The sequence below is a fragment of the Saccopteryx bilineata genome, chromosome 3, assembly GCF_036850765.1.
Source record: "Saccopteryx bilineata isolate mSacBil1 chromosome 3, mSacBil1_pri_phased_curated, whole genome shotgun sequence".
Taxonomy (NCBI): domain Eukaryota; kingdom Metazoa; phylum Chordata; class Mammalia; order Chiroptera; family Emballonuridae; genus Saccopteryx; species Saccopteryx bilineata.
Window position 1 is genome coordinate 304,742,879 of NC_089492.1, and position 19,519 is coordinate 304,762,397.

At 43.5% G+C, this 19,519-nt stretch overlaps 1 non-coding gene across 1 annotated transcript; it reads right to left on the minus strand.

The window, feature by feature from the left end:
* Positions 1 to 10,010: 10,010 nt before the first annotated feature.
* Positions 10,011 to 10,198, minus strand: LOC136332527 (U2 spliceosomal RNA). Its single transcript, XR_010730762.1, has one exon. It is a non-coding gene; the product is annotated as a U2 spliceosomal RNA (small nuclear RNA).
* Between the last annotated feature and the right edge of the window lie 9,321 nt (positions 10,199 to 19,519).

Consider the following 19,519-nt stretch of genomic DNA (forward strand, 5'->3'; position numbering starts at 1 on the left):
AAATAGAGTGAAACAGACTCAAAGAGCTGGAACTGTTAAAACTCTAGTTGAGCCCTGGCCGGTTGGCTCAGCGGTAGAGCGTCGGCCTGGCGTGCGGAAGTCCCGGGTTTGATTCCCGGCCAGGGCACACAGGAGAGGTGCCCATCTGCTTCTCCACCCCTCCCCCTCTCCTTCCTCTCTGTCTCTCTCTTCCCCTCCCACAGCCAAGGCTCCATTGGAGCAAAGTTGGCCCGGGCGATGAAGATGGCTCTGTGGCCTCTGCCTCAGGCGCTAGAATGGCCCTGGTTGTGGCAGAGCAACACCCCAGATGGGCAGAGCATTGCCCCCTGGTGGGCATGCCGGGTGGATCCCGGTCGGGCACATGCCAGAGTCTGTCTGACTGCCTCCCCATTTCCAACTTCAGAAAAATACCAAAAAAAAAAAAAATTCTAGTTGAGGCACACGTGGGAGTCTCTCTCTGCCTCCCCTCCTCTCACTAAATTCAATACAAGAATAAGGAGTGATGGCCTGGCTACATTCTGTGAGGCGACACAGACTGTAAGGCAAAAACCGCAGGCCCTGGCCGGTCGGCTAAGGGGCAGAGCATCAGCCTGGCATGTGGGTGTCGGGTTGGACTCCCGGTGAGGGCACAAAGGAGAAGTGCCCATCTGGTTCTCCAACCCTCCCCTTTCCGCTTATCTCTCTCTCTTTTCCTCCCCTCCTGTAGCCATGACTTGATTAGAACAAGTTAGCCCTGGGCACTGAGGTTGGCTCCATGGCCTCTGCCTCAGGTGCTAAAAAATGGCTCCTGTTTCCATGAGAAGCAAAGGTCCCAGATGGGTAGAGCATTGTCCCCTAAGTGGGCTTGTTGGTTGGATCTTAGTTGGGGCACATGTGGGAGTCTCTCTCTGCCTCCCCTCCTCTCACTACAAACAAACAAACAAACAAAATTCCACAAGAGACAAAGGACTTTAAAATGATAAAAGGGTCCATTCCCCAGGAAGTAGTAACAATTGTAAATATATACATGTGTCACACTAGGACTCCCAAACATCCGAGGTAAACACTGAGAGAAAGGCAGGCAGAAATAGGCACCAGCACTGAAATCATATAAGACTTTATTTCTCTAGTTTTACTTAGAGATAAAACCAAACACAAGATCAATAAGGAAACAGAACATCTAAGCAAGACCACAGACCCATGGAACCTAACATGCATACAGAACACAGCACCCAACACAAGCAGAATATTCTTTTCAAGAACACACAGAACATTTTCCATTATAAACCATGCGGAAGCCACAAAACAAGAAAGTTTACAACTTGAAATCATAAAAGTATGTTCTCTAACCACAGTGAAATGAAACTAAAAACAAATAGCAGAACAAAAACATAAGCACACACAAAATGTAAAACATAAAGAACTTTTCTGAAAACCAAGGAAAAATATCACAATACTTCAAAAATTAAAAAATTACACCAAAATAATTAAAATTTTAAAAAGTGAAAGTACAACAAAATACATGGGATGCAGCGATTACAGTACTAACAGGTGCTAAGTTGTAAACACATTAGAAAAAGAAAAAGTTGCCTGACCTGTGGTGGCACAGTGGATAAAGCGTCGACCTGGAAATGCTGAGCTCACCGGTTCGAAACCCTGGGCTTGCCTGGTCAAGGCACATATGGGAGTTGATGCTTCCAGCTCCTCCCCCCTTCTCTCTCTCTCTCCCTCTCCTCTCTAAAAAATGAATAAATTAAAAAAAAAAGTGTTTTAATAAAAAAAAAAAAGAAAAAGTTATATCAGAAATCAACTTTTACACTTCAAAATACTGCCCAAATAGGCCCTGGCCGGTTGGCTCAGCGGTAGAGCGTCGGCCTGGCGTGCGGGGGACCCGGGTTCGATTCCCAGCCAGGGCACATAGGAGAAGCGCCCATTTGCTTCTCCACTCCCACCCCCTCCTTCCTCTCTGTCTCTCTCTTCCCCTTCCACAGCCAAGGCTCCATGGCCCGGGCGCTGGGGATGGCTCCTTGGCCTCAGCCCCAGGCGCTAGAGTGGCTCTAGTCGCGGCAGAGCGACGCCCCAGAGGAGCAGAGCATCGCCCCCTGGTGGGCAGAGCGTCGCCCCTGGTGGGTGTGCCGGGTGGATCCCGGTAGGGCGCATGCGGGAGTCTGTCTGACTGTCTCTCCCCATTTCCAGCTTCAGAAAAAATACAAAAAAAAAAAAAAATGAAAAAAAAAATACTGCCCAAATTTTAGCAGAGGGAAAGAAAGATTAGAGCAGAGCTAAAGGTAAGTAAAATATAGAAACCAAACAAACATAAAGTCAACAAACTAAGACCTGGTTTTTTGAACAGATTAACAAATCTATAAATCCTAACCAACATTAAGAGAAAGGATTCAAATAACTGAAATTAGAAATGAAAGAGGGCCTCAGCAAAACTAACACAGCCAACAAGCTGAACGACTTATACAACAAAAACAAACCACTGCAAAAATAAAGCTAAGATTTAAATCAACAGAAAGACATCCCTTAAGCCTGATTAAATGGTGGTGCAGGGGACAGAACGTAGGACTAGGACGCAGAACCCAGGATCGAAACCCAGAGGTTGCCTGATTGAGCACGGGCTCATCCAGCTTCAGAGCAAGCTCACCAGATTGAGCACGGGATCACCAGATTGAACATGGGATCACAGACATGACCTTGTGGATGCTGGCTTGAGCCCAAGGTCGCTGGCTTGAGCAAGGGGACACTCACTGAGGTAGCCCCTTGGTCAAGGCACATATGAGAAGACAATTAATAACTAGGGTACTGCAACGAAGAGTTGATGCTCCTCATTTCTATCATTTTCTATCTGTCTGTCCTTATCTGTCCCTCTCTCTCTCTGTAAAAAAAAAAGATATCCCTTAATAATGGGTTGCAAATGAGTTACTACTGTTCAAATGTTCATGCTACCCAAGCGTTCTACAAATTGGATGAAATCCCTATAAAATTCCAAAGGGAATTTAGGCACAAACAGAAAAAATAAAACAAAAAACAAGCCAGGTAGATTTCATGTAAAATCAAGCTAAAGGGATCCAGAAGAGGCAAAACACTTGAAATAGGAGAAAGCTGGATGCCTCAGATTTATTTTAGATGGAAAAACAAGTAACAAAACTCCTGTATACATGCCAAATGACTTTTGACAAGAAAGAATACTTAATGAACAGAGGCCAGTCTCTATAACAAATGGGTGCGTGGCAAGGAGAAGGGGGGTGGATATTTCCATTAAAAAGAATGTAGCTGGAACCTTATTACCTGCACCAAACAAAAACGTCAAAGGATAGTCTACAGTGTGAAAAATGCAACCTTCGAGAACTGGAAATGGTAAAAACAACCTAAAGAATCTTGAATTCTCAGACAGTGGGTTGATTACACAAATGGATGATGTAATGAAACACCCTCTACCACAAATGTCTGTCTGTGAATTATCTGCTCAATTCCAAATCATTTTGACTTTCAAGTCAGTAACTCACTCATGTAGCTTCAAATGTATTATAAAAGCAGAAGGATTTCCCTAATTGGCCCCTTTTCCAGAACTGATCAGGAATTTGTGCACATCAGTCCATGACCTCTATGTGCTTTTTCTTTTCCTCTAATTGACAGAGTGACAGGATGTCCAACGTGGTGCCTGGACAATCTCCCTCCTCAGCCACACTTCAGTGCTCGCATCCTAGCTCCAACCCAAGGGTTGAAGCCTTACCCAGGATGATGCCCGGGGGGCCTCTTTACAAGTCCTCTGTCATTGGGTCACACTGAGATGGACTCTAAGTAGACCTGAGTGGGACCGAGGGACGGCCCAGGTCAGTGTACACAAACATCAGGCAGCACAATTCAGAGTCAGAGAACAGCAAGTCAAAGGGCATTTCAAAAACGACAGACACAAGTCTGACCTCTGGTGACTCAGTGGATCGGCACTGACTGGAAATGGAAACGCTGAGGTTGCTGGTTCGAAACCCCGGGCATTCCCAGAGAGGGCACATATGGAGCAACTAACACAAGTTGATGCTTTCTACTCATCCACCCCCTTTCTGTCTCTCTCCTTTCTCTAAAATAAATAAATAAAATCTTTAAAAAAAATGAACAAACAAACAGATGTAACAACGAACAGAGAATATGATCTTACCTGAGAAAGAGGCATAGCTGAAGCCTCCTTCCCTCCTCTTCCGGGCTTCTTCCTCAGGCAACAGGGTTTCCGGAAGTAAGTCTGGAAAGTAGAAGATACACTGTTTACCATCATACCCCCTCCTGTGTCACAGCCACACACAGGAATGCCCTCTCTGTATGGCAAAGATGGTGGCAGCTACCCACAGACAGGAGGGATTCTGGGACAGCAAACTGTTCTCAGAGACACACAAGTGGTTTTTCACACCCGTCCTCAGATCACGCTGCCCTCCTGGTCACACACACCTCAGCAGTGGGGACCTCCACTAAGCAGATGCTGCCCTGCAGGTCACAGGCCTCGTCCAGACCAAACCCACGCACAGCCGAGTCCCCTCATCCTCACCCCAGATCTCAGGCCCCAGAGCCTTGCTGCTCAAGGATGGCTGCAGGTTAGAATCACCTGACATGCCCCTGGTCGGATGTGCAGTCACTGCTTGAGATAAAGTGTAAACTACAAAGTAAGAAAGATAACTAAAGTTATATTCAGGAATTACTTATTTAAAAGAGAAAATGTATTCAGTAAGCACATTTTCACTTATATAGTGAGAAAAAAGTACATCCATCCATGTAACTAAATTTATTTCCTTTTTTATTTTAGTGAAAGAAAGGAAACAAACAGAAAGACAGCCAGGGACAGACAGAAAGGAAGGGACAGAGATGCACCAACATTTAAGGAAGTGAAGACTAGAGACAGAGATTGTGAGAAAATATTTTCACATAATGTATCTAATAAAGAATTGTACTTAAATTACACAAATGATTTGCAAAATATAACAATAATAATACCATTATCCAATTCCTTTATCTATGAGGTCATAAAATTTTTAAAAAACTGAATCTTGATGATGTCACTACTGAAAACTTACTAAATGTCAGTAAGTTGTAGAATGACTATGTAAATGTTATATAGAAATTACAGCCCTAAAGCCCTTGTTGGTTTGTTCATCAGCATCAGTCTGGCATCGATTTATTAATTTGAGAATGAGAGAGAAAGAGTGAGAAAGAGAGAGAGAGAGCATGGAGAAGAGAAAGAGGACCATGTATTTGTTCTTCAACCCATTTACACACTCATTAGTTGACTCCAATTGTGCCCTGAGCAAGGATCAAACCAGCAATCTTGACATATTAGATGAACACCCCCATCAAAGGTGTCACCGCACCAGGGTAGCACTGTCTCATAAGCAATAATTATAACATCTAAGGTTTAAAACATATATAGAAAACAAAAGTCCACAAAAATTTTTAAAAACTGTAACGTGGTCAATGAAGTTGAAGTGCCTTTAGATCCCTATATTATCATAGAAGAGTGTAAAGATACCATCCCTCACAAAGATTTAATAAAGTTTCACACTATACATAATCTCTACTGTCATGTGAAAACTAACAGCTGTCTTAAATTTCTATGCTTACAGATGTGGGAAATATAATTCTGAAAACTCATCCGAGCCTGACCTGTGGTGGCACAGTGCGTAAAAGCATTGACCTGGAATGCTGAGGTCGCCAGTTGGAAACCCTGGGCTTGCCTGGTCAAGGCACATATGGGAGTTGATGCTTCCTGCTCCTCCCCCCTTCCCTTTCTCCCCTCTCACTCTCTCTCTCTCTTCTTTTTCTCTTTGTACCCCCTATCTACAATGAATAAATAAATAATAAATTTTAAAAAACAAAAAATAAAAAAACACAACTCATCTGAGACCTGGTTCAGTAGCTCAGTTGGTGAAGAGAGTCTTCCCCATATACAAAGTTTCCAAGTTTGATCACCGCTCAGGGCACATGTGAGAAGCAACCAATGAATGCATAAATAAGTGAAACAACAAAGTAATCTATGTTTCCTGCTCTCTCTAAAAAAATCAATCAGTGCAATCTACAAAATTATTTAAAACAAGACCAAGAAATAAATATAGAATAAAAAACAAAATACAGAAAAAAAAGATAAGCAACTACATACAATGAACTTAGATTACTGTTTTAAAACACATGAAAAATTATATTAAGTATAAACAAAATAAGCATTCCTGTTAGTTACATTAAATACAAACTCCAGAAAAATGTCACATTCAAATAAAATTTAAAATAAATAATATCCTATTATAGGTGATATCTAAGTAACATAACAATCTGGAATGCTTGAAATAAAAAGTTAGAAAAAGATATAACTGGCTGACCACAAGGGGGCGCAGTGGACAGAGCATTTCCTGTGATGCTGAAGTCCCAGGTTTGAAACTCCAGGGATAATTCCTCTTATCCCTCCCTCTCCCTTTTCCCCTGGGTCACCTCCCACCCTGCTGTCCCCCTCATTTTCACTGCACCCAACAAGCAACTACCCATCTCTCTCCCCTTATTGGAGCAGGAATAGCATCTACATTATCAGTCTGGACAGCAGAACTCCAAGAAAGGAGCACACCTCCCTGCCCTCTTTCTCACCTCTTCTCAATTCATCTCCCTCCCTGCCTGACACAACAGGGAATGTTGTTCCTCTGCGGGGAGGACGCTACCTTGGCCTTCCTACTACCTGGGCGGGAACCTGCGCTTTAACATTCCTCTCTCCCAATGGTGATGTAGCCCTCAACAACCACGCTGTACCCATTCCAGGGATTCAGCAACTCCAGCACAGAAGGGCAGTGCAGCTCACCCCTCTCTCGTTAACCCTCAAAATAACTTCGGGTGTTGGGACAGGTTCAGGAGGACCAGCCACCTCTGTCCTAACCTCCCTTATAATTGTCACTGAAGTGTTCATTCTTGCAGGCTGCTGCTTCACTTACCACAAATATCACAGTGAGACCTTGGGGGGGGGGAGGGGAGGCACAAAAAAATGTATCTGCAGAATTCCTGAGCAATCCAATGTGAAGCAGAATTTAACCACCCGGAGGCGGCAAGCCAAGCACACCGACCGCCTGAGTTATCCGTTGGGGCTTTACTGAGACATTACTGACAAATAAAAATTATGTACACTGAAGGAATCCATGAGATCCTTTGAAATACACATAGACGGAAATATTAGCACAATCATGTTAATTAACACATCCCGCAGCTCACAATCAGTTCTACGTACGTGTGGGGAGAACACTCGGCACGTGGATCTGCGGTACATCCCGCGGCCAGAACTTTACGAGTGAAAGTTTGTACCCCTGGGAGGACAGAACACAAACTCCTTCAGAACACCTTGGCTACTGACGAACAGAGACCTCACTTTTGGTTTTAAAAGTAAAAACGACGGAGAAGACGCGGTTACGTAACGAAGAGAAGAGCCGAGCGCAGGGAGCAGCCTAGGGGCCACTTTAAACCCTAACCCCAAGGAAAGCGCCAGACTCTCGCGGGGACGCCTGAATTTCCACGGAGGATAGGACGCCTGAGGGAACGATAATTTCCACGACGACATCCAGACTGTGTATGAAGAAAGGAGGCTGTGAAAGGAAGGTTTAACCTAAAAAAACGAGAACTCACACTTCGTACCACGACCTTCGCTACCAGTTCTCGGTTTGCAGAGAACGGCGCTCGGCGGATGGAGGGGACGACCTAGAGGCGGAGCCTGGTTAGACTGGGCATGCGCACCAGGACATCCCGAAAGCTGGAAAAAAACCTCTGTGTATGGGCGGGGTGTTCCAGGGAGAGAGCGGCAGAGGGCGGGGCCCGTTGAGGCCAGGCATGCGCAATAACGCTGAAAAGGTAGAACTAAATCAAGTCGGTGGTGGTGGGAGAGATCCTGAATGTACCTGAGCTTTACAGTACACTGAAAGGCTGTTTTCTAGGGTTAGGAATACTATGCCTTTTACAGTTGTATGTGCACTGCTTAAGCATTAGAATGTGGGTTCTGGTTCTTCAGTTTGTTAGGGCGTCGTCTGATATTCCAAGGTTGCATGTTCCATCCCTGCACGGGGCATAAACAAGAAACCACCAGTGAATTTTCTCTTTCTCTCTTTCCTTTCCTCGCTTATTTTTTTATTTTTATTTTTACAGGGACAGAGTCAGAGAGAGGGATAGATAGGGACAGACAGACAGGAATGGAGAGAGATGAGAAGCATCAATTAACAGTTTTTCATTGCGACACCTTAGTTGTTCATTGATTGCTTTCTCATATGTTGCTTGACCGCGGGTCTTCAGCAGACCAAGTAACCCCTTGCTCTAGCCAGCGACCTTGGGTCCAAGCGGGTGAGCTTTTTGCTTAAACCAGATGAGCCCGCACTGAAGCTGGCGACCTCGAGGTCTGGAACCTGAGTCCTCCGCATCCCAGTCCGACATTATCCACTGCTCCACCGCCTGGTCAGACCCTTCCTTGCTTTTTAAAATGAATCAAAATTCTTTAAAAGTATTAATATTTCAATTCCACACTTGAAATCTATTAACCGTCAAATACATTTGTGATAACCTGTTCACATCATACTGTTGAGGGAGTTGCCAAGAACCTAGGAAAATTCCTTTGCAAGTGGAATGTGGAAACTGAGACGGATAACTGAAGTGGTCGAGCCATTTACAGCCAAATACAAAAGGTCACCTCCCTAGATATAACATCTAGGTCTCAGCTGTATTTGATATCCAACCCCAAAAAAGGAGCAAAATGATGTGGTTTATGCCAGGAACAGCTGTACTGACTAATAACACCCTAGCACTGACTATTCAGTGGAAACCAGGACCGAAAAGAACCCACCTAGAAAAGTTGATGAATATTCTATTGAGATCTTCTCCTAACTCAGTCTTTAAAAACCCTCAAGACAGAAGTCTGAGAGTACTCTTTTCCTCCAGCTACCACACCCCTTTTCCCCCACAGGCTTGAATCTTCTAAACCAGGGGTCTCAAACTCGCGGCTCGTCCACCAATTTTGTGCGGCCCGCAGATTAATCCACGAAGTTTGATTAGTCTGCGGGCCGCACAAAATTGGTGGGCGGGCCGCACGGCCGCGAGTTTGAGACCCCTGTTCTAAACTATAAGGGTTCCAAAGGGACTTGCAACCAAAACAGCAATGAGCAGCGGCAGCTCATACACAGCTAATTGCCTAAACCTGTCTCCAAGGTCCCCTTTTTGCTTCCGTTCCAGGGCATGGTCATTTCTTTCCCATAAATTTTCTAGAGAGCCAAGGCAGCCTAGTCAAGGCTCCCGCCAGTAGCTTCTTTTATTGCAGGCTGTTGGGAAAACCACTTTGTTCAACTTGCTCACTTGCACTTTGCATGATCAGTGTGTGAGCACAGGGCAGAGGCACATGTGCATAGCCTATGTAAGGCTATGGGTGCTTGCACTCAGTGCAGTGGTTGGGGGATTGCAGACTTCTTGCCCTCCAGTGTGAGGGGCCATTGTGGAGCTTGTTTGCCTGCTGCCATGTGAACTGGCTTTCCCCTGCCTTTGTGCTCACTTGTCATTACAAGAATGTAAGAAATGGTAATAGCCCAATGCTTTATGGCTCTGCAGTTCCACTACTGTCTGCTTGGTACCAATGTAAAGCTCCCTGGCCTCAGCCACCAAAGGTAGCTGCTGGCTTGAAGCCCAAGGTCGCTGGCTTGAGTAAGGGGTCACTCGTTTTGCTGTAGCTCCCCACCCCGTTAAGGCACATATGAGAAGCAATCAATGAACAACTAAGGTGTGCAATGAAGAATGATGCGTCTTATCTCTCTCCCTTTCTCTCTGTCTGTCCCTATCTGCCCCTTTTTCTGTCTCTCTGTTTCTATCACCCCCCAACCCCTCAAAATCACCTGGACTCATGTTTTGAATTTTTTTCTATACAAATTCAAGCTGAGAGCAGCCCTGAAGGGCCAGATCCCCTTTCTTGTAACCACTTATTAGGTCAATAATATCTGAATATAATGCAATCTTCAATGTATTATGTGTTCCTTCTTTCCTTTTTTTCTCCCTTCATTATTCCCATAAATACTACAATACCAGGTAAATGCATGGAGTTGACAGAGCAAGTTTTTATTTCATTTATTCATTTCAAAACTACATTCAATATATTGTACTGTAATAAAGGACTTAGCAGATATTAAACTAATATGAACAGATACTACACTTGATCTCAGCCATAAACTGATTATATATATTTCTTTGGAGTAATAAGAAAGTTTATCTTCATTTTTTTAAATTTTTTTTTATTTACATATTGTAAGAGAGTACTAGTTTTGAAATTGCATGCTGCTAAATCCTGAGCTAGTGCCTGCCCAAACAGGTGTGGGCTGTTTTTGATCCCCTGAGGTAAGACAGTCCACGTAAATTGTTGTGGACTTTTCCTAAATGTGTGTGACTCCTGCTCCTTGGGACAGTTCTCAGACTGAAATGGGGTTGGGTTACATTTACAAGTAATATGAAGCGGTGATGGTGTCAACATGGACTAGGTGAAATTACATTAACATGTTAAGGACATTTGAGACTGTAAAAATTTTAGATACTGTTGTATTAGTTAAGATTTTAATTGATAATCTAATAGGCTTTAATCGCTTCATTGTATTAGGACACTTGTTATAGTATCTCTTAGCATTGACTATTTTAATTTTGTTGTTTATTTTATATTTTTCCAGTCTGCCTCCAAATTGGAACATGGGAATTCAGATGAGCATGAATCACAGCACACGAATTAAAGTTTTAAAAAATACAGAAGGGGGACCTGTTGGAGACCGAAATATAAACAGGGTGTTTTTAAAATCTGGATATCTTGGGGACAGAGGTGTTGGGGCTAACCCCACACCTCACCTCCTAATTAACAAAGAGCTATACCTGATTGTCCCTTATCCCACCCATGTTCTCTGGAAGAGGCTGGAAGCTAATTTCTTATTGGTGTAAAGTTAGATTTAAATGGTATGGTGAGGGTTGTCTTTGAGTTGTCTTGGAAAGAATTGAATTGCTAATGGACCATGTCTTTTCCTGAATAAAAACTGATGCACTTTGTGGAGCAGCCATTGCATCAGCTTAGGAGCAGTAGAGACTGTTTGCAACACCATCCTCTTGAACTATCTGTATGTATATATCTTTAAGTCTCTGTCTATCATTTATTCAATTCCATAATTTTTCCCATTCAAAGACCCCATAATAGACTCATCGTGGCTATTACTACAACACACATGCATTACTATTCTTCCATCTACCTGATTTTGATTTTTCTCTTGTTGAGAGACACGAATAGGAACAGAGGGATAGAAATGGACAGAGATGAGAAGTATCAATCATCATTTTTTTTGTTGTGGCACTTTAGTTGTTCATTGATTGCTTTCTCATATGTGCCTTGACCAGGGGGCTACAGCAGACTGAGTAACCCCTTGTTCAAGTCAGCAACCTTGGGTCCAAGTTAGTGAGATTTTTTTTCTCAAACCAGATGAGCCCACGCTCAAGCTGGCAACATCGAGGTCTCAAACCTGGGTCTTCTGCATCCCAGTCCGAAGATCTATCCAGTGTGCCACCACCTGCTCAGGCGAAAAGTATCAATTCTTCGTTGAAGCACCTTCATTGTTCATTGATTCTTTTCTCATATGTACAAATGTACTTTGATGGGATGTGTCTCTAGCTGAGACAGGGACCTTTACTCAAGCAAGTGACCTTGGGCTCAAGCCAGTGACCCTGTCCTCAAGACAGCATCCTCAGGGTTTAAAACCATGGTCCTCTGCATTCAAGGCCAACACTCAATCCACTGCGCCACCACATGGCGAGGCCTTTACATCCACACAAAACATTAATGTGATTGTAAAAACAAAATCACAACTACGGAATATATTTTAAAAAGCATTTCAACTACAAAAAGTACAAAACTTATGAAATGGTAACATTTTTTATAAAAAACCATGCAATTGCATAGGTATGTATTCATGCACACACATAAAAATAAATGAGTAAACTGAAATCAGAGAGGCCATCCTTTCAAATACTTTTGGATACTTTAATTTATTATCATTTTCACTCACATGTATCTCACCATCTGTGGGACAACAAAAATGTATCCACTGTATTTACATTGTGGTTATTAGAAAACACCGAATTACAGTGGAGAAAGAGGGCTGACCAACATGGCTACTTAAGCAGAAGACAACAGAGAAGGGAAACGAAGTAAAAAATAGAATGAAACAGACTCAAAGAATTGGAATTGCTAAAATTCACAAATACAGAGATATGGACCGATGGACCGGCTATATTCTGTGAGACAATACGCAGTATAGACAAGGACTAACAGCCAAGGTGGGCTGTATACAACTAGTATATAAAAGTTGCAATGAGCAATCTAAAATACTAAGGAAGATGGTTCTATTTATCATAGATTTGAAAAGAATAAAATACACAGGAATTAAAAACAGCCAACAAGCTGAAAGACTTATACACTGAAAACAAACCACTGCAAAAAAAAAATCAAAATTTCAAATCAACAGAAGGACATCCCTTAAGCCTGTCAGGTGGTGCCACAGGGGACAGAGCATCAAACTGAGATGCTGAGGATGCAGGATCAAAACCAGAGGTTGTCAGCTTGAGTGTGAGGTTACAAGCTTCAGCGTGGGATTACAGACATGACCCCATGGCCAATGGCTTGAAGCTCAAGATCTGTGGCTTAAGCAAGGGGTCACTCACTCTTCTGACACGACCCCTCACCCCCACCAAGGCACACATGAGATGACCATCAATTAACAACTAGAGTGCCGCAACAAAGAATTGATACTCATTTCTCTCCCTTCCTGTCTGTCTGTCTCTATCAGCCCCTTTCTCTGTAAAACTAAAGAAAAAAAGGCATCCCTTAATAAAGGGTTGTAAATGAGTTATTATTGTTGAAATGTGAAGGTTGACAGGCATTCTACAGACTGGATGAAATCAATAGCAAAATTGAAAAGGGAATCTCGGCACAGAAAGAAAAGAAAGAAAAACCCAGGGAAGGTATTGTGCAAAATCAAGCTACAGGAATCCAGGGGAGGCAAAACATTCTTAAAATAGGAGAAAGCTGAACATTTTGAATTTTTATACATGGAAATGCATATAATAAGGCCGTGTACATATGCCAAACAATTTTTGACAAGAAAACCTACTTCATGGAGAGAGGCCAGTCTCTATAAGAAATGGGTGTGTGGGGAAGAGAGGGGAGGTAAATGTTTCTATTCAAAAGAATGCAGCTGGAACCTTATTACCTGCACCGAACAGAAACTTCAGTGTGTCAAAGGTACAGTGTGCAGGGTGAAAAATGCAACCTTTGAGAACTGGAAGTGGTAAAAACCTTAAGAATCTCATAATGTCAGGCAGTGGGTTGATTACACAAATGGATGATGTAATGAAACACTGTCTACCACAAATGTCTGTCTGTGAACTATTTGCTCCATTCCTAATCATTTCGATTTTCAAGTCAGTAACTCACTCATGTAGCTTCAAATGTATTACAAAAGCAGAAAGATTTCCCCCAATTGGCCCCTTTTCAAGAACTTACCAGGTACTTGTGCACATTAGTCCATGACCTCTGTGCTTTTTGTCCTAATTCACAGGGAGCGACAGGACATCCAACATGGTGCCTGGACAATCTCCCTTCCTCAACCACACTACAGTGCTCACACGCCACTTCCAATCCCAGAGCAGTAGCCTTATCCAGGATGATGCCCAAGGGAGTCTCTTTACAAGTCCCCTGTCATTGGGTCACACTGAGATGGAGTCGGAGTTGAGTAGTGTAAGGATGAGTCGGCACTCGAACTCCAGGTGTGCAGGCTTTATTAGAGGAGAAAGACCTGCCGGGGCACTTCTCCGAAAGAAGGGCCCCCAAAACAGACTGAGGTAAAACTTTATAGGGTTGGGGATAGCCTCGAGCAAGAGTGTGCTGGTATGTTTGGCTTTCTGGAATACTCCTCTTTAGGGTGACTGACCAGCTTCCTGGAATTCCTTTGTCCCAGGGGCGATTGTCCGGTAATTAAGGGTGGGGTCAGGCAGCCAAGCGGAACAGCAAAAGAGCAGTTGTAATTCATGTATCTATCACTTCTCAACTCTGTGGTTACATATAAAAGAAAGGCAGTTATTAATTTTATAATATATGGTGAGGGGTGATGAGGAGAAAGAGGAAAAAAATTTGGAAAATTATTGTTTCTTCTGGAGAGAACTCAAGAAAAAACCTTGCCAAGCCAAGTTCCTCATCCAGTGAAGGAGGTCATCAAATTCCGTGCTGTGAGGTCTGAACTAGGTGATGACTTCAAAAACCTGAGTGAGGAAGTAAAAAAATTTTGCGAGGTAATAATTGTTAGTTGCTTGCTGTGAGTGCCGAGTGGACAGAGTGACATGGTGATACATGGTCTCCTGGATGAGCCTCATGAGACGTGCTGATCTGGTTCCTCTTGAATGGGAGTACATGTGGAGATTTTTAGAGACAGGGAACCTGTTGGTGTAATTTTTAGAAGGACTGAATATGTGTGGTTGAAAAGGAAGGGGGTTTGGAGAACATTCAGGAGGGAACATTCTCAGGCTGAGGGGCGGCTTCTTCCTGCTGTCATCCCTACCTATTTGATATTTCCCTCGTGAAGGTCTCCTTGGGGTATTGGAGATAGGAGTGTAGGAACATTTGATTGTAGGTAATCCTAGAGCTTTCTCTCATTCGGGTAAAGAAGGGGGCAAGCATTAAAATTAGGCACAGAATTAGGATTGGTCCTATAATTGGTGCTAGCATGGAGAACAAGGGGCTTTTCCATCGTTGTTTGGAGTAGGTGTCAGTACAGGCCTGGCCACTGTGGATTTGTTCTTGAAGTTTTTGGAAAGAGTTGATATTCTCCTCGACCAGGCCCGACTCGTTAATGTAGTAGCAACACTGTTCCTGTAAAAAGAGGCAAGTACCGCCCTTCTCTGCTGTTAGGAGATCTAAAGCTCTCCGGTTTTGTAGGGTGACCTGAGCTAGAGAGGTCAGTTGTCTCTGGAGGGAGGCTAGAGAGGTGGCTGAATTATCAAGGGCCTGTTCCAGGTCTGCCTTTAGTTGGTTAGTAGTCCATACACTATGGCCTAAGCCAGCCCCGCCTATTCCTATAGCCACTATAGAGGTGGCAAGGGTAAGGCCAAGGAAGACCGGGAGGAAGGCAGCCCATTTATTCTTGCTTGTTCTCAGCTGGTTTGAAAACTTTTTCTCTCCATAATATATTAGTTGTGGTGCAACTATTACTGGGACACAAAGGGGGGTGGTGGTGGTGTTTAGGGTTTTTAGAATGGTTCCATTACACCAGAAATGAGTTCCATTAGGGCTGGTTAGAGAAGTTTTGATGGGGATAGTCTTATTACATAACGGGGTAGGCCGATTGGTGTAGCAAGTTGAGAGGGTTGAGGTGAGAAAAGAGGGTTGAGGTTGGAAGAGAGAAAACCCAGAAAGAGAAAAAGGGTCTGGATTTTTGGTGCTGTTAAGTAGGTAGGGTAAAGGAACTGCGGTGATAGGATGCTTGTTTAAAAAGGCACAGAGAAAGCAGTGAGAAGTGTTGTATACAGAAGTGAGGTTGAGAACTTGGATGCCCTGCTTGATGAGTCCTAGCCATGAGAAAGGTCAGGAGTAGGGGTGTATTTATAGAGTTTTAGATTTTTTCTGTTTCGCAAGGGCAGGTTTCAGGGTTGGTGTGTAGGGTTAGGTAGATTTTTCCAATTTTCTGATTGGTGAAGGTCTACATGTGGTTCTGTAAGAAACTAGTGAACACATATAAGAGGCAGGGTCCAAAAGTTAGAAAAATAAATAGGAGAGTGAGTGGACCAATGAAAGGCAATAGTCAAGACACCCAGTTTGTGTGAAACCACTGATTCCATGTATACAAATTCGCTGGCCTTTAGAGAGAGAGAGAGAGAGTAGGAATGAGACAGAGAAGTGGCCAGTCCCCCTGCCCCTAGACCTACTTTTATAGAGATTTCTAAAGCAATACGAAGAGGGATTACCTATACAGCTCGTTTGGTCCTTAGATTGACGGGTAATGTACTAGGAATTAAAAGAGGCTCATGGGGTGGGATTAGGTTGATATTAGGGGTGAGATAGATTAGGGTACAGGTTTCTGTCCAATTAGTAGGGAGACACATATAGGTGTTGGTCTCACACCAGTAGAAAGCCCCTGATTGGTTGATACCAGATGAGCGATGGATAGAGAATTGAAGGACAGGCCTGACCAGGTGGTGGCGCAGTGGATAGAGCGTCAAACTGGGATGCGGAAGGACCCAGGTTCGAGACCCCGAGGTCGCCAGCTTGAGCGCGGGCTCATCTGGCTTGAGCAAAGAGCTCACCAGCTTAGACCCAAGGTCGCTGGCTCCAGCAGGGGGTTACTCGGTCTGCTGAAGGCCCACGGTCAAGGCACATGTGAGAAAGCAATCAATGAACAACTAAGAAGTCGCAACGTGCAACAAGAAACTGATGATTGATGCTTCTCATCTCTCTCCGTTCCTGTCTGTCTGTCCCTGTCTATCTCTGCCTCTGTTAAAAAAAAAAAAAAGAATTGAAGGACAGGGGGTCGGTTTTGTGTCTCTGTTTCCGAGCTTCAGATGGTCAGTGTGGAGGAAAAAGTCATCCCAATAAGTGGGGAGAGTAGAGGATTGTTAGTTAGGGTGACTAATTAAACATTCTTTGAAAATCCCGTTTTCTAATTGTTCAAATTCTTTTTTCTCGGTATGAACCTCCTACAATCTGCACAAACCTTATAAACCTTCAACTTTCATAAACTGTCTTGTCCAGAAATAACTGGCCTTCATAACAACTTGCTTTTCCTTTTCTTTCAAAAATATTTCCATACCTTATACCTTCTACTACCAAAACCATACAATCCTTTTCTAGTCAGAACTCCTGATTTAAACATTTTTAACCTTTAGTGACAATTAAGTTGACTTTCTTTTTACCTTAGTTTCCCTTTTCCCAAAGTCTAAGTAAAAGTAAAAGAGTCCTTAGTTTTTATATATTCGCCATACATAGACCAACCAGCTTCAGGTTTGTGGTTGGAGTAAGACATGCCGTTTTTCTATTTTAGCAGCAGTGGGAGTTGTCAGGATTATGGTGTGTGTGGACTTGTCCATGTGAAAATCAGTCCTTGGGTGATGTAATGCTGGAATCGACTCTTAGTCTTTGAACAGTTATCTGAATAACCTATAAATCCTGCATGTGCTTAGGGGAAGGGTGGTTACATTTTTACACTTTGCAGTTAGAGTTTAAGTCCTAGTGACCACTGCTTCTAGCTGAAATTAGCAGCAGGTCCCAGCCTACAATAGTCATAGGGCATTGAGACAAGAGGAATAAAGGAGATACTATACATTAAATAAAGTAACAAAACTCAGACTGTCAATACCCACAGTAGAGATCTTCGATGGATAAATAAAACTCAAATATTCAGGCAAGGCACAGTAGATGGCCCTTGTGTTTACAACAAAGGAGATCAGCTTATCTGCTACTTGGAAGATACACCTTCGGCTCGTGAACAATGTCCTTGGGTCTTTGGTGGCAATTCCCAGCATGCTAGGCAAGATTAGGTCACAGGTAGCTGGAGCAGGGCTAGAAGAGACTGAACCCTCTCTCCATGGAGCAAGGGGGCAGCTTACCTTCTTGTGTCCCTCTTTCTACAACACAGATGTGTCAACCGGTGGGGCCAGGAAGCCTGGCAGGCTTCAGTTCAATGGCCTTTCTTTCCACTCTTGAAGTAGGGCCCTGATAGAGTCCTATGAAGCCTTATAGGGCACTGGAGCCTAAAGCTGGTATTTCCTGACTTCATTTGGGCCTTACTTGCCTTTTCTGTTACTTCCTTGGTCATTATAGACCTTAAAAGCCATGATCAGAATATCTCACTGAGGGGCTTGACTAAGAGAGCAAAATTGGGAATTCAGTGTTTAAAGAAGTCTATTAGACTGAGGAGAGAAAGGATTTGATATGTGGTGGTAGGTGGCTGGAGACTGTCGAGGGTCTGAGTTTGATTTAGGGTGAGACTTCAGGTCATGGGGGTTAAGATGATGCCTAGATAGACTAGGGACTGAGAATGAAATTGAGCCTTAGCAGAGAAGACACGATACCCCTTCATAGCGAGGAAGTTAAGAAGGGTGGCGGTGTGTCTCCTTGAGGCAGGCAGGGAGAGGCTGGAGAGGAGTAGATTATTTATATATTGTAAGAGAGTATTAGTTTTGAGATTGCATGTTGTTAAATCCTGAGCTAGTGCATGCCCAAACAGGTGTGGGTTGTTTTTGATCTCCTGGGGTAAGACAGTCCATGTAAGTTGCTGGGCTGCATTAGTGTCCGGGTCAGTTTAAATAAAGGTAAACAGAAAGTAAGAGTCAGGGTGTAGAGGAATGGTAAAGAAGGCATTCTTGAGGTCTAGGACTATGAACTGAGTGGTGTTTGAGGGAATACGTGACAGTAACTTGGAGAGATTAGGGTCTACTGCATGGAGGAGAACTATTGCCTCATTGATTAGGTGTAAGGCTTATATAAGGTAATAAGCCCCTGAAGGTTTTTGAACAGGAAGGATGGAGGTATTGCAGGTAGTCCATGGGGATGAGTAAGCCTTGATTTAAGAGGTGGATAATTATTGGTTTAAGGCCTTGGAAACAGACATAGTTACACAGTAATCAAAGATTTTATATATAAATTATGAATTAAGGAATTTAAATGAGTGTGCTTTACTTGTTTCAATTTAAATTATATTAGAGATATTTTCTGACAAACAAAGAGACAAGACGGATTAATACTCACATAGCTTAATAGACAATTCTAATTTTTTTTTTTTTGTTTAGTTTTTTGAGATGGCAGGGAGTTGCCAGCATAGAGGGGAGGAAGAGAGAAAGCAGATGGATGGACAGTGTGAACACCTGGATGGAAAGAAGGAGGGTCAGAATCTGCAGGAGGAGGAGGTTAAAGTGCTAGAGCTCTGAAGAGAGGGGAGAGGACAAGGAGGAGAAGGGCATAGCTGTAGCGGAAGCTAGTGGGGAGAGGGAAATGGGTAAAATACAGCCGAAGTCAGTGGGGAGGGGTTGAAGAAGAGAGACAGGCACTGCAGCAGGAGCCACAGATTTTGAGGAGGGAGGGGGGATTTAAGGACACAGTGGAAAAGGGAGGAGAAAGAGAGACTGGTATTTGTAAGTGAATATGAAAGAGGATTCAGTGAAGAGAGGGTAGGGGGTTTTCTGGAGGAAAGAGACTGGAGCAAGAGAGATTTGCAGAGGGACTAGAGAGGGTCCTGAGAAAGGGGTGCCCCTGGGGGTCAGGCAGGAGGGAGAGAGAGTTGGGAGTCCAAAAATAAGGAAAGATTAGGAGTGGAGGTTTTAGGTGAGGTTTCTCTGGCCAAAAACGGCCTGCATGTAAAATAGGCAGTACAGAAATTAAGGACAGGAGTGAAGGGAGAAGAGAGGCCTGCACATAAGGAATCTTTGATGTCCTCCCCGTCGGTGGCAAAAGTTGTCAAGATCTCTTAGGATATTGCAATGTAGTAGAAAG